Source organism: Mandrillus leucophaeus, unplaced genomic scaffold (assembly GCF_000951045.1).
Source record: "Mandrillus leucophaeus isolate KB7577 unplaced genomic scaffold, Mleu.le_1.0 Scaffold1342, whole genome shotgun sequence".
NCBI lineage: Eukaryota > Metazoa > Chordata > Mammalia > Primates > Cercopithecidae > Mandrillus > Mandrillus leucophaeus.
In genome coordinates this window covers 327,812-337,642 of record NW_012101302.1, presented here as the reverse complement: position 1 = coordinate 337,642, position 9,831 = coordinate 327,812, and positions in this window count along the sequence as shown.

Here is a 9,831-nt window from a genome sequence, read left to right as displayed (position 1 = left end):
ACTGGCTATCTTGTCTTTCATCTCCTGTATCATTTTACTGTGATTCTCAGCTTCCTTAAATTGGGTTTCAATGTTCTCCTGAATCTCAATGATCTTCATTACTATCCACATTCTGAATTTTATTTCTGTCATTTCAGTCATTTCAGCCCAGTTAAGAACCCTTGCTGGAGAACTAGTGAAGTCACAGGTGGGAGAGGGGCTATGCTACTGGCATCTAGTGGGTAGAGGCCAGAAATACTTCTATTATCTGACCCAAATGTCAGTGCTAAGGCTGAAAAGCCTGGGGTCAAAGAAATCGGGGTGTTTAAACAAGGAGAAAAAAAGTTCAAAAGCGTCCTAAATTCTATATGCAAATGTTCTCTTTATAGCATTTTTGCTTATTTCACAGATGTGATGGCCTCTCAAAATTCTCAAATAATAGTGTGTGTGTATATATATATATATATTTTAATATATATATTAAATTTTAAATATAGAAAGAAAAGACCATTACTAGCCATTGCAAAACACACACCTAATACATAGGACAGTCACACTATAAAGCAACCACACAAACAAGTTGGCATAAAAACAACTAACAACGTGGTGACAGGATCAAATCTACACATATCAATACTAACCATAAATGTAAACGGGCTAATTGCTTCCAATGAAAAGGCACAGACACGTATATGTATGTATATATACATAATTATTTTATACTATGTATATATTATAAAATAATTTTGGTGACAAATACTTGTAACAAATAAAGTAACAAATATATTATCATTGTATGTTATATTATTGTCATATACTATTGTTTGATTCTATATACACACACACACACACACACACACACACACACATTTCTGTTCCTAAAATTATTTGTTTCCTCAGGGCATTCTCATTTGTCTGTTTACGTTTATGTATGAGGATCTACATAGTGACCTCAACCCTGACTGCACATTAGACCAGTGAATCCCAAGCTCTGGGAGTAAGGCCTAAGCATCTGTAGTTTTCTAAAGTTCCCAGGTGATTTGGAGACACAGTTAGTGTCTATATGAACAAGTATCAGAAGCTTAAATGGCTTTCTTTGGTACAAATGAAGCTCTCTGCCTCACCACACTTCCTTAGGTGAATACAGATTTTGATTTTGGAACCCTTGAGAAGAGTTGCATTGGAAGAAAAGGATGGGATTGGGATAAAAGCTGCTGCCATGAAGAACTTAGTCTTCAAAAATTAAAGAAACTGTTGATGCCCTGAATGGGTGCAGCAGAAAGACCCACAGAGGTTCGTGGGATGGGTGCTAAGCCTCAGGATGATAGGGAGAGGCATAAGAATAATAGAAATACTGGACAAAGAGCCAGATATAGAACAGATCCAGCTTTATCAGTCCACTTTCTCTGCTCAAGGGCCACTACCTTCTGCACCTGCTTTCTATAGAACCAAGTTGCTGAACCCTGCCAACTTAGCTCTGTATTTCCTTTGGTGGTTGGGAAGTGTTGAGTTTTTCCCTAAAAAATGTCAATTTATAGTCTCCATCTATCTTTGGGAATCAATGTACACTGCCAGTCATTTTTAAGGCACATAGCCACAATTTTACACAGCATATTCAACAAAAAGCTGAAAGCCAGTGAAGTCACAAACATGGAAAAGGAAATGTAGGTGTCCTATCCTACAGAACTGACGAGGTGACCTACAATGTGAATTGGTTATGTCGAAGTCCTCCAAGGTCTCCATTACTTTTTCACATTAACTCAAATCTCTGAGGTTTCTACATGGCCACACAGCACCTCTAGGTTGCAAAACTCCTCCGTCTTCTGCTTCATCCCTGTCCTCCTACAGGTAAGTGCAGACAAGTAACCACAGTCCTGATTTCTATTGGTGTTGTACGAGACCAGCTAACTTCAGAGACCCTGCTCAGACAGTATTAAGAAGGCATATAGCTGGGGTGTGATCACCATGTTTGCGGTGTTTCTTTTGTGGGGTTCATGTTAAGAAAGGCCTCCTCCAGCCTCTCAGCAATGTCAAGGTGCATCAGGGGAAAGAAATAGATCAGTGTTCCCTCCTCAGGATTGGTCAGTGTGGAAAAAAGGGCTCATGCATGAGGCAACCACAAAGTCAGGGAGAATACAGTCTTACTTAGCTACACAGACACTTGGGTGAGAGATTCTAGGAACTCAGAATCACAATGAACTAACACACATCTGAAATAAGGAGCTTTTCAATGAGGATGAAGGGTAACAGATTACAGTTTAGCCCAGAACATACATACTAATTTTGCTTTTATTACATTATATAGTGACATGGGTTCTTCCCCCAAAACGATCTTCCCCATGGGCTGAAATTCATTCACCTTATATTAATTGAGTAGCTAGGAAGAGTTCTGAGCACTGAGGATGCAACAATGAACAAATCAGAACAATTCCCTGTACTATAGAGCCTCACTGTCCAATACAGTCGCATCGCCGAGCATGTAGCTATTTAAATTTAAATTAATTAAAATCAAACAAGGCCGGGCACAGTAGTTCATGCCTGTAATCCCAGCACTTTGGGAGGCCAAGGTGGGTGTATCACTTGAGGCCAAGAGTTCAAGATTAGCCTGGCCAACATGGTGAAACTCCGTGTCTACTAAAAATACAAAAATTAGCTGGGCATGGTGGCAAGTACCTGTAATCCCAGTTACTTGGGAGGCTGAAGGAGGAGAATTGCTTGAACCTGGGAAGCAGAGGTTGCAGTGAGCCGAGATCGTGCCCCTGCACTCCAACCTGGGTGACAGAGTGAGACTCCATCTCAAAAACAACGACAAAATAAAAAACAAAAAACAAAAACAAACAAATCTAAACTTCAGTTCCTTGATTGCACTAGCCATATTTTAAGTCCTCAATATGTGGCTACTTGTTAGTGTACTGGCCAGCACAGATGTAAATTTCCTTCAGTGCAGAAAGTAATACTGAACAGCACTGTCAAGAGATGGCTTCTGAAACAGTATGGATCTGTGTCCCCACCCACCTGTCATGTCAAATTATAATCCCCAAAGCTGGAGGCGGAGGTGATTGGATCATGGGAGTGGTTTCTCATGGTTTAACACCATTCCCCTAATGCTGTTCTCATGGTAGAGTTCTCGTGAGATCTGGTTGTTTAAAAGTGTGTGGCACCTCTCCTTTCACTCTCTTCCTCCTGCTCTGGCCATGTGATATGCCTCCTCATGCTTTGCCTTCTGCCATGAGTAAAAGTTTCCTGAGGCTGCCTCAGAAGTTGAGCAGAAGTCACTATGCTTCCTGTAAAGTCTGTAGCACTGTAAGCCAATTAAAACTCTTTTCTTTATAAATTACCCAGTCTTGGGTATTTCTTTATAGCAATATGATAATAGAGTAACACCGCTTCCAACCTAGAGAAGTATCCACCTTTAATCTCCCACTTTGGTTAAAATTCTGAATGATCCCATTGATATGATTTGGTTCTTTGTCCCCCGCCCCCAACAAATTTCATGTTGACTTGTAATCCCCAGTGTTGGGGAAGGGACCTGGTAGGAAGTGCCTGGATCATGGGGATGGACTTCCCCCTTGCTGTTCTCATGGTAGTGAGTGAGTTCTCCTGAGATCTGGTTGTTTACATGTGTATGGCACTTCCCCCTTCATTCCCCCTTCCTCCTGCTCTGGTGATGTGAAAACCTGCCTTGCTTCTCCTTCCCCTTCTACCATGATTGTACATTTCCTGAGGTCTTCCCAACCATGCTTTCTGTACACCCTGAGAAACTGTGAATCAATTAAACCTCTTTTCTTCATAAATTACCCAGTCTCAGGTATGTCTTTATAGCAATGTCAGAATGGACTAATACACCCATTATGTAAATGGTTTGTTGAGAAGGGCAGGGCCACAAACCTTTATCAGTTCTTAATGGAGTAGTAGAAAAAGCATTGCTGCTGGAATTTAAATCTCTGTCTTGCACTAAGCGAGCTAAGAAAATTCTGCCAGGAGTCAATCATTTTATGAAAACAACAATAGTAATTGTACTTCACAGTAATTAAATGAGATGATAGTATATAATGTTGCTAACTCCAGGGTCTGAACACATAGAGGCACTAAATAAGTAACTGTCATGGAGTAGTCTATTATGAAATGGGTCACAGGACAAATAGGTTTTCATGAATGTAATAACTAGCCAATTAGCTAGGCACTGTTCTAAGTGTTTTACAAATGCAGACTCAGAGGCTAGGTGCAGTGACTCATGCCTATAATCCCAGCATTTTGGGAGGCCAAGGCAGTAGGATCACTTGAACACAGGAGGTTGAGGCTGCAGTGAGCTATGATTGTGCCACTGTACTCCAGCCTGAGTGAGAGCAAGACCCTGTCTCTTAAAAAAAAATGCAGGCTCATTCAGTCCTCATAAAAACCTATGAAGTAGGTGCTATCATTATTTCTATTTAATAGATGGGGAAATTAGGATAAAGAGATTAATTTGCCCAATATTCTGGCTTGTATTAGTCAAAGGTTATTTTATTATTATTATTCTATAGCTTCATAAACGACTGAAATCTCAGTGACTTAACAAAGTACAAGTTTTCTTCCTTGCCCAAGTCACAGACCAATTAGACATTCAGTGAAGGCCATTATGTAGGGATTCAGAGTCCCAGTCTGAATCAACAAAGGTGGTAATTACCAACTTTTAGGTTCTCAGAATCCTTGTGTGGACCCTCTGCATCCAGGCTGGAGAAAGAGTAAGGAAAAGCTTAAAGCAGTCTTTCTCAACCTCAGTATTTGTATGGTTAATTTTATGTGTCAATTTGGTTGGGTTAAGGGATGCCCAAATAGCTGGTAAAATATTATTTCTGGGTATGTGTATGGGAGTATTTCTGGAAGAGACTGGAATTTGAATAAACGGACTGAGTAAGGAAGATCTGCCCTCAGCAATGAGGGTGGCAACATCCAACTCATTGACGGCCTCAATAATACAATAGAAAAAGGACAAATTCTCTCTCTTTTTGAGCTGGAACATCCATCTTCTCCTGCCATTGGGCATCAGAGCTCCTGGTTCTTGGGTCTTCCAACTCTGGGACTTTCACCAGTTGCCCCTCAGTTCTCTGGCTTCTGCCTCTGAGTGTCAGGGCTTCAGACCCAGACTGAATTATATCATCGGTTTTTCTGGGTCTCCAGCTGGCAAATGTAGGACTTCTAGGACTCCATCACTGTGTGAGCCAATTCTCATAATAAATCTCCCGTTATATGTATGTGTGTATATCCTATTGGTCCTGTTTCTCTGAAGAACCTTAATACAGTATTATTGACATTTTGGACTGGATCATCTCTCATTTGTTGTTCTGTGCATTATAAGATGTTTAGCAGTATCCCTGGCCACCAGTGACCACCTGCCAGTTGTGCCGAGGGGTGGGAGAGTAGATGTGTGTGTACAAGAGTGTGTGCTCCCTAGTTGAGAATAATGGCTTAAAGGATCACTCCAAGGTTTTAGAGGTTAAGCTAGAAAGTGGTCATATTTCTTTTACCCAAATTTTATTGCCTAGAACTCAAATGTCCACAGATAACTTCTTGAGGGTTGGAAAATGTAATCCAGCAATGTGTCCAGGAAGAAAAGGAAGTCTGCGAAGATTAGATGAGCAATGTTGGATTCGCCTGAGATATATAGACCTTCAAAAATGTAATAAAAGCTTCAGAGAAACTAGCAGAGATATGTGGGATATTCTAAACAGTATTGGAGACAAAACCACACATTTTTTTTTTTTTTTTTTTGAAAGAGGAAGTCTCACTCTGTCTCCCAGGCTGGAGTGCAGTGGCAAATCTCAGCTCACTACAACCTCCACCTTCCAGGTTCAAGCGATTCTCCTGTCTCAACCTCCGGAGTAGCTGGGATTACAGGCACCTGCCATCACGACTTGTTCGTTTTTGTATTTTTAGTAGAAACGGGGTTTCACCATGTTGGCCAGGCTGGTCTTTAACTCCTGACCTCAGGTGATCTGCCTGCCTTGGCCTCCCCAAAGTGCTGGAATTACAGGCATGAGCCACTGCGCCTGGCCAAAAACACATGACTATCAATATTTTTTCATGACTGATATCATTACCCCATATAGTTTTGCCAGAAAGTAAAGTTAATGCAACAGAGTACTAGATGCCATGTTTCCTGGGTAGATATATTTGTCAGATAATGCGAAAAAGCAATCAACATTTCCCAATGATCTCTGGGAAAACTGAACTTGGTAATAAAGCTGGGATGATAGGAATATTTTCATGAGGCTGTCCAGACCCAATCACATTCCAGAAAGATGAGCGTCTACAATATGTATGGCCAGGAGTGCAAGAGAGCTAGAACTGCATTTCTGGGAGAGGAAGAAGTGGAGAATCTTTGGATACATGTTACAAATAATGAAGAGTCAAAAACAGGGAGCGGTAGAAGCAAGAGTAAAGTTGCCATTCATTTACTATCAATAGTTTCAAATAAATATTTTGGCCTACCATAAAGGCATGCTTTAAAGTTGATTAATAAGTGACATTTTCTAGAATCCCACTTGAAGCACTAGCATTTTTGTATTTCGAAGCAGGTTAGGTCATTTTTTTTCTGTATAGAAAAAAACATGTCTTTTGTAAGGATCATCTAAATTGCAGTTGGCTTCCTGATGATGTACTAAAAACCTTTAAATAGGCTGGGTGCAGTGGCTTATGCCTGTATTCCTAGCACTTTGGGAGGCTGAAGTGGGCAGATCACCTGAGGCCAGGAGTTCAAGACCAGCCTGGCCAACAAGGTGAAACCTCGTCTCAATAAAAATACAAAAATCAGCTGGGTGTGGTGGCACATGCCTATAGTCCCAGCGACTAGGGAGGCTGAGGCAGGAGAATCGCTTGAACCCAGGAGATGGAGGTTGCAGCAAGCTGAGATCGAGCCACTGCACTGCAGCCTGGGTGTCAAAGTGACTCTGTCCAAAAAAAAAAAAAAAAAACCCTTGATTTTCCCTGCTTTATAGCAGCCAAATTAATATCAAAATGCTTCTTGAGTTTTTTATTATATGGTTTGAGGAAAATTATTTCTCAGCTGCCTAGTTTGAACATTTTTTCTCTTTACTATGTAGTCATATTGAAAAGAACTAGAAACTTTCAAATTTCTACCAACTGGCATCAAATCAAATTCTAGGAGCCAAGGCTGGCTTCTCCAACCACACTTAGCTTCATCCCACCCAATCCCTGCCCTAAGTAAAAGACAATAACACTACATCTTTATGCCAGTAAAATCAATCTAATTCAGCCTAGGCCATTGGATTAAAGAAAAAATTGTCTTCCAATAAATTAAAGTTATTGATAGCCTAAGTCTCACTAAAATTAATAATTTTATTTTTTGAAAAAAACTACAAAAGATAATATTAAATGAAGCAAAGGGAAAAAGGATGGGAAAAAGAAGAAAGGAGAAGAGTAAGATACTCTGAGCTGTAGATAAGTCTTGGGAAGATAATTTATTTCTAGTCTCATACAATACAAATGGTCCTCAACTTAAAATGATTTAACATTTTTCAACTTTATGATAGGCTTATCAAGATATAACCTGATGCATTTCAACTTATGATATTTTCAACTTACAATAAATGTATAGAGATGTAAGCCCATCATAAAGAGCATCTGTAGACCTCATCAGTTACATTTTCCAGAAAATGGAAGGTCAGAGTCATGAAATGACATCCACTCACAACTAGAGACAATGACTTTTCCCTAGATGTTTCTAGTAAGAAACAAATTAGTAACCACAACTAATGGATGTATGCATATGTACATTGATTCACCAAATAGTTATTGAGAAATGCTATATGCAAAACACTGTCCTAAATTGGCAGGTGAGGGATGGAAAAGGTGAGAAAAATGTAATATGTTTCCTCAACAAATTTGAAATGTAGTAGGGATGTCAGATTAGTAAACAAAAAACAAGTACGCAAAATACTTGTCAGATACAAGTAAACAAAATACAAAAAATAAAACAGAGAGGGGAGGGGAGAGACATGGAGTGGTGAAGAGAAGGGGAGGGGAGGCAAGGAGGAGACTGAAGGATTGAAATTTCCTGACTGAACGAAGAAATGTGGTATAGCTTTTAAAAACAAGAGATCTGAAGAAGTGTAGTGAGGCTGCCAACATGAAAAATATCTCTCCTTTCTGGGCAAAATTAGACTTGGTTCTTTGGATTATGATGAAATGGAAATTTCAGGGCACTAAGAGAAACCATAAGGGTTTACATGTCCTTTATCATCCATCAAATGTAGTGCCAAGCCATCCTCAGCAATTACTCACACGGATGTCTGGCCTCTGCCTGAAAGTGGGATTCTTCATTTCTCCAAAGGTTCTGGGCCCCAGGTCTGGCATTGCTCCCTCAGTGACCTGAGGCTGACAGCAGGAGGGTGTGCCTTGCGTAGCGCAGTGTCATCCTATCGCTACTCTTCTGTCAAATTTGAAATATTATGAGCAGGTTTCTCTTTCTTCTTTTAGAGATATAAAAGGCAAGCAAGCACTGAAGAAAACTGAGTGAACTGGAGAAATGGATTGCTTTAGCCAAGTGCCTGTTCTCAGGTGTACAAAGGCTTCTGATAAAAGGATCATCTACTACTGTTAAGCCCTGCAGGCTTGGCGTGAGAGAGTCAAGAATCAAGCTGACTGTGCAAACTTGCAAACCTAGTGCATAACAGAGAAAATGCAGACATCATTTGCTGATTGTAAAACAAACAAACAAACAAACAAACAAAACTCAAAAAACTAAAAAGCAAGCAGGCACCTTCCAACCTAAAAGGGCCTTTTATGAGTGAATTTGGCAATATTACATGTTCTCTTTCCTTGACGCAATATGCAGCTCAACTGTTGGAGAGCTACAGTGTAATGGTTAAAGGAATAGATTTTGGAATCAGATAGTTCGGGTATGAATTTTGGTTCTGGTACCTATTGCTGTGTGACCTTGGACACATTTCTTAACTCTTCTTCAGTTTCCTTCCAGACCTATAAATGTAGGATAATGGTAGTATTACTTTATAGAGTCATTATAAAGTGATTAAAAGAAATTCTTTAAAAAATTTATAATAGTACTAGAGTCACAATATGAGTTTAGTAAATGGTAGTAGTACTTTATAGAGTCATTGTAAAGTGATTAAAATAAATTCTTTAAAGAATTTAAAGTAGTACTAGAGTCACAATATGAGTTTAGTAAATGCTGGTTGTTAATAGCATTACTTTAGAAAAACAGGGAATAATGATATAATATTAATTCCTTATGTTTTTCATAAGAAGGAAAAATTATGGGTATCAGGGCAGCTCAGGTCCCATGGTGTATGTAGGGGGGCTCTTCCTGAGTGTCTCCCATTGCAGTAAAAAAAACTGAGTCAGTAATGGCCCATAGATGTAGAGTTACAGCTCTGTTTTCTTTAGAAGTCTGGTTGCCTATCACTAGATTCCTCTTTGCCAACGAAAGTATCTTATACATCACCATCAGAGAAAGACAGTGGCACTAAACTTGGGAGCCACCACTTATCTGGTTACTCCTGAGACGTTATTTCTGATGTTCATCACCCAACATAGTAACCAATTATTCCAGGTTTGTGTCACATCAAAAGTTTTTAAGTATTACATTTACATCTTTCTTCTAGTTATTGATAAAACATCATACAAGATTTTGTCAAGAACAAAGACATACGCACGGGTTTCTCTACAAGCGTAATGCAGTACTTTTTTTCTACAGAGATCCTACTGCTGCTTTCTTCCTACTAAAACATTCTCTCTCCCTCTCTCTCTTGCTCACTCTTGCTCGCTCTCTGTCTCACCCCTCCCCTCTCTATCTTTCTCACTCTTCCTCCCTTCATACTGTTTAGTTCATGA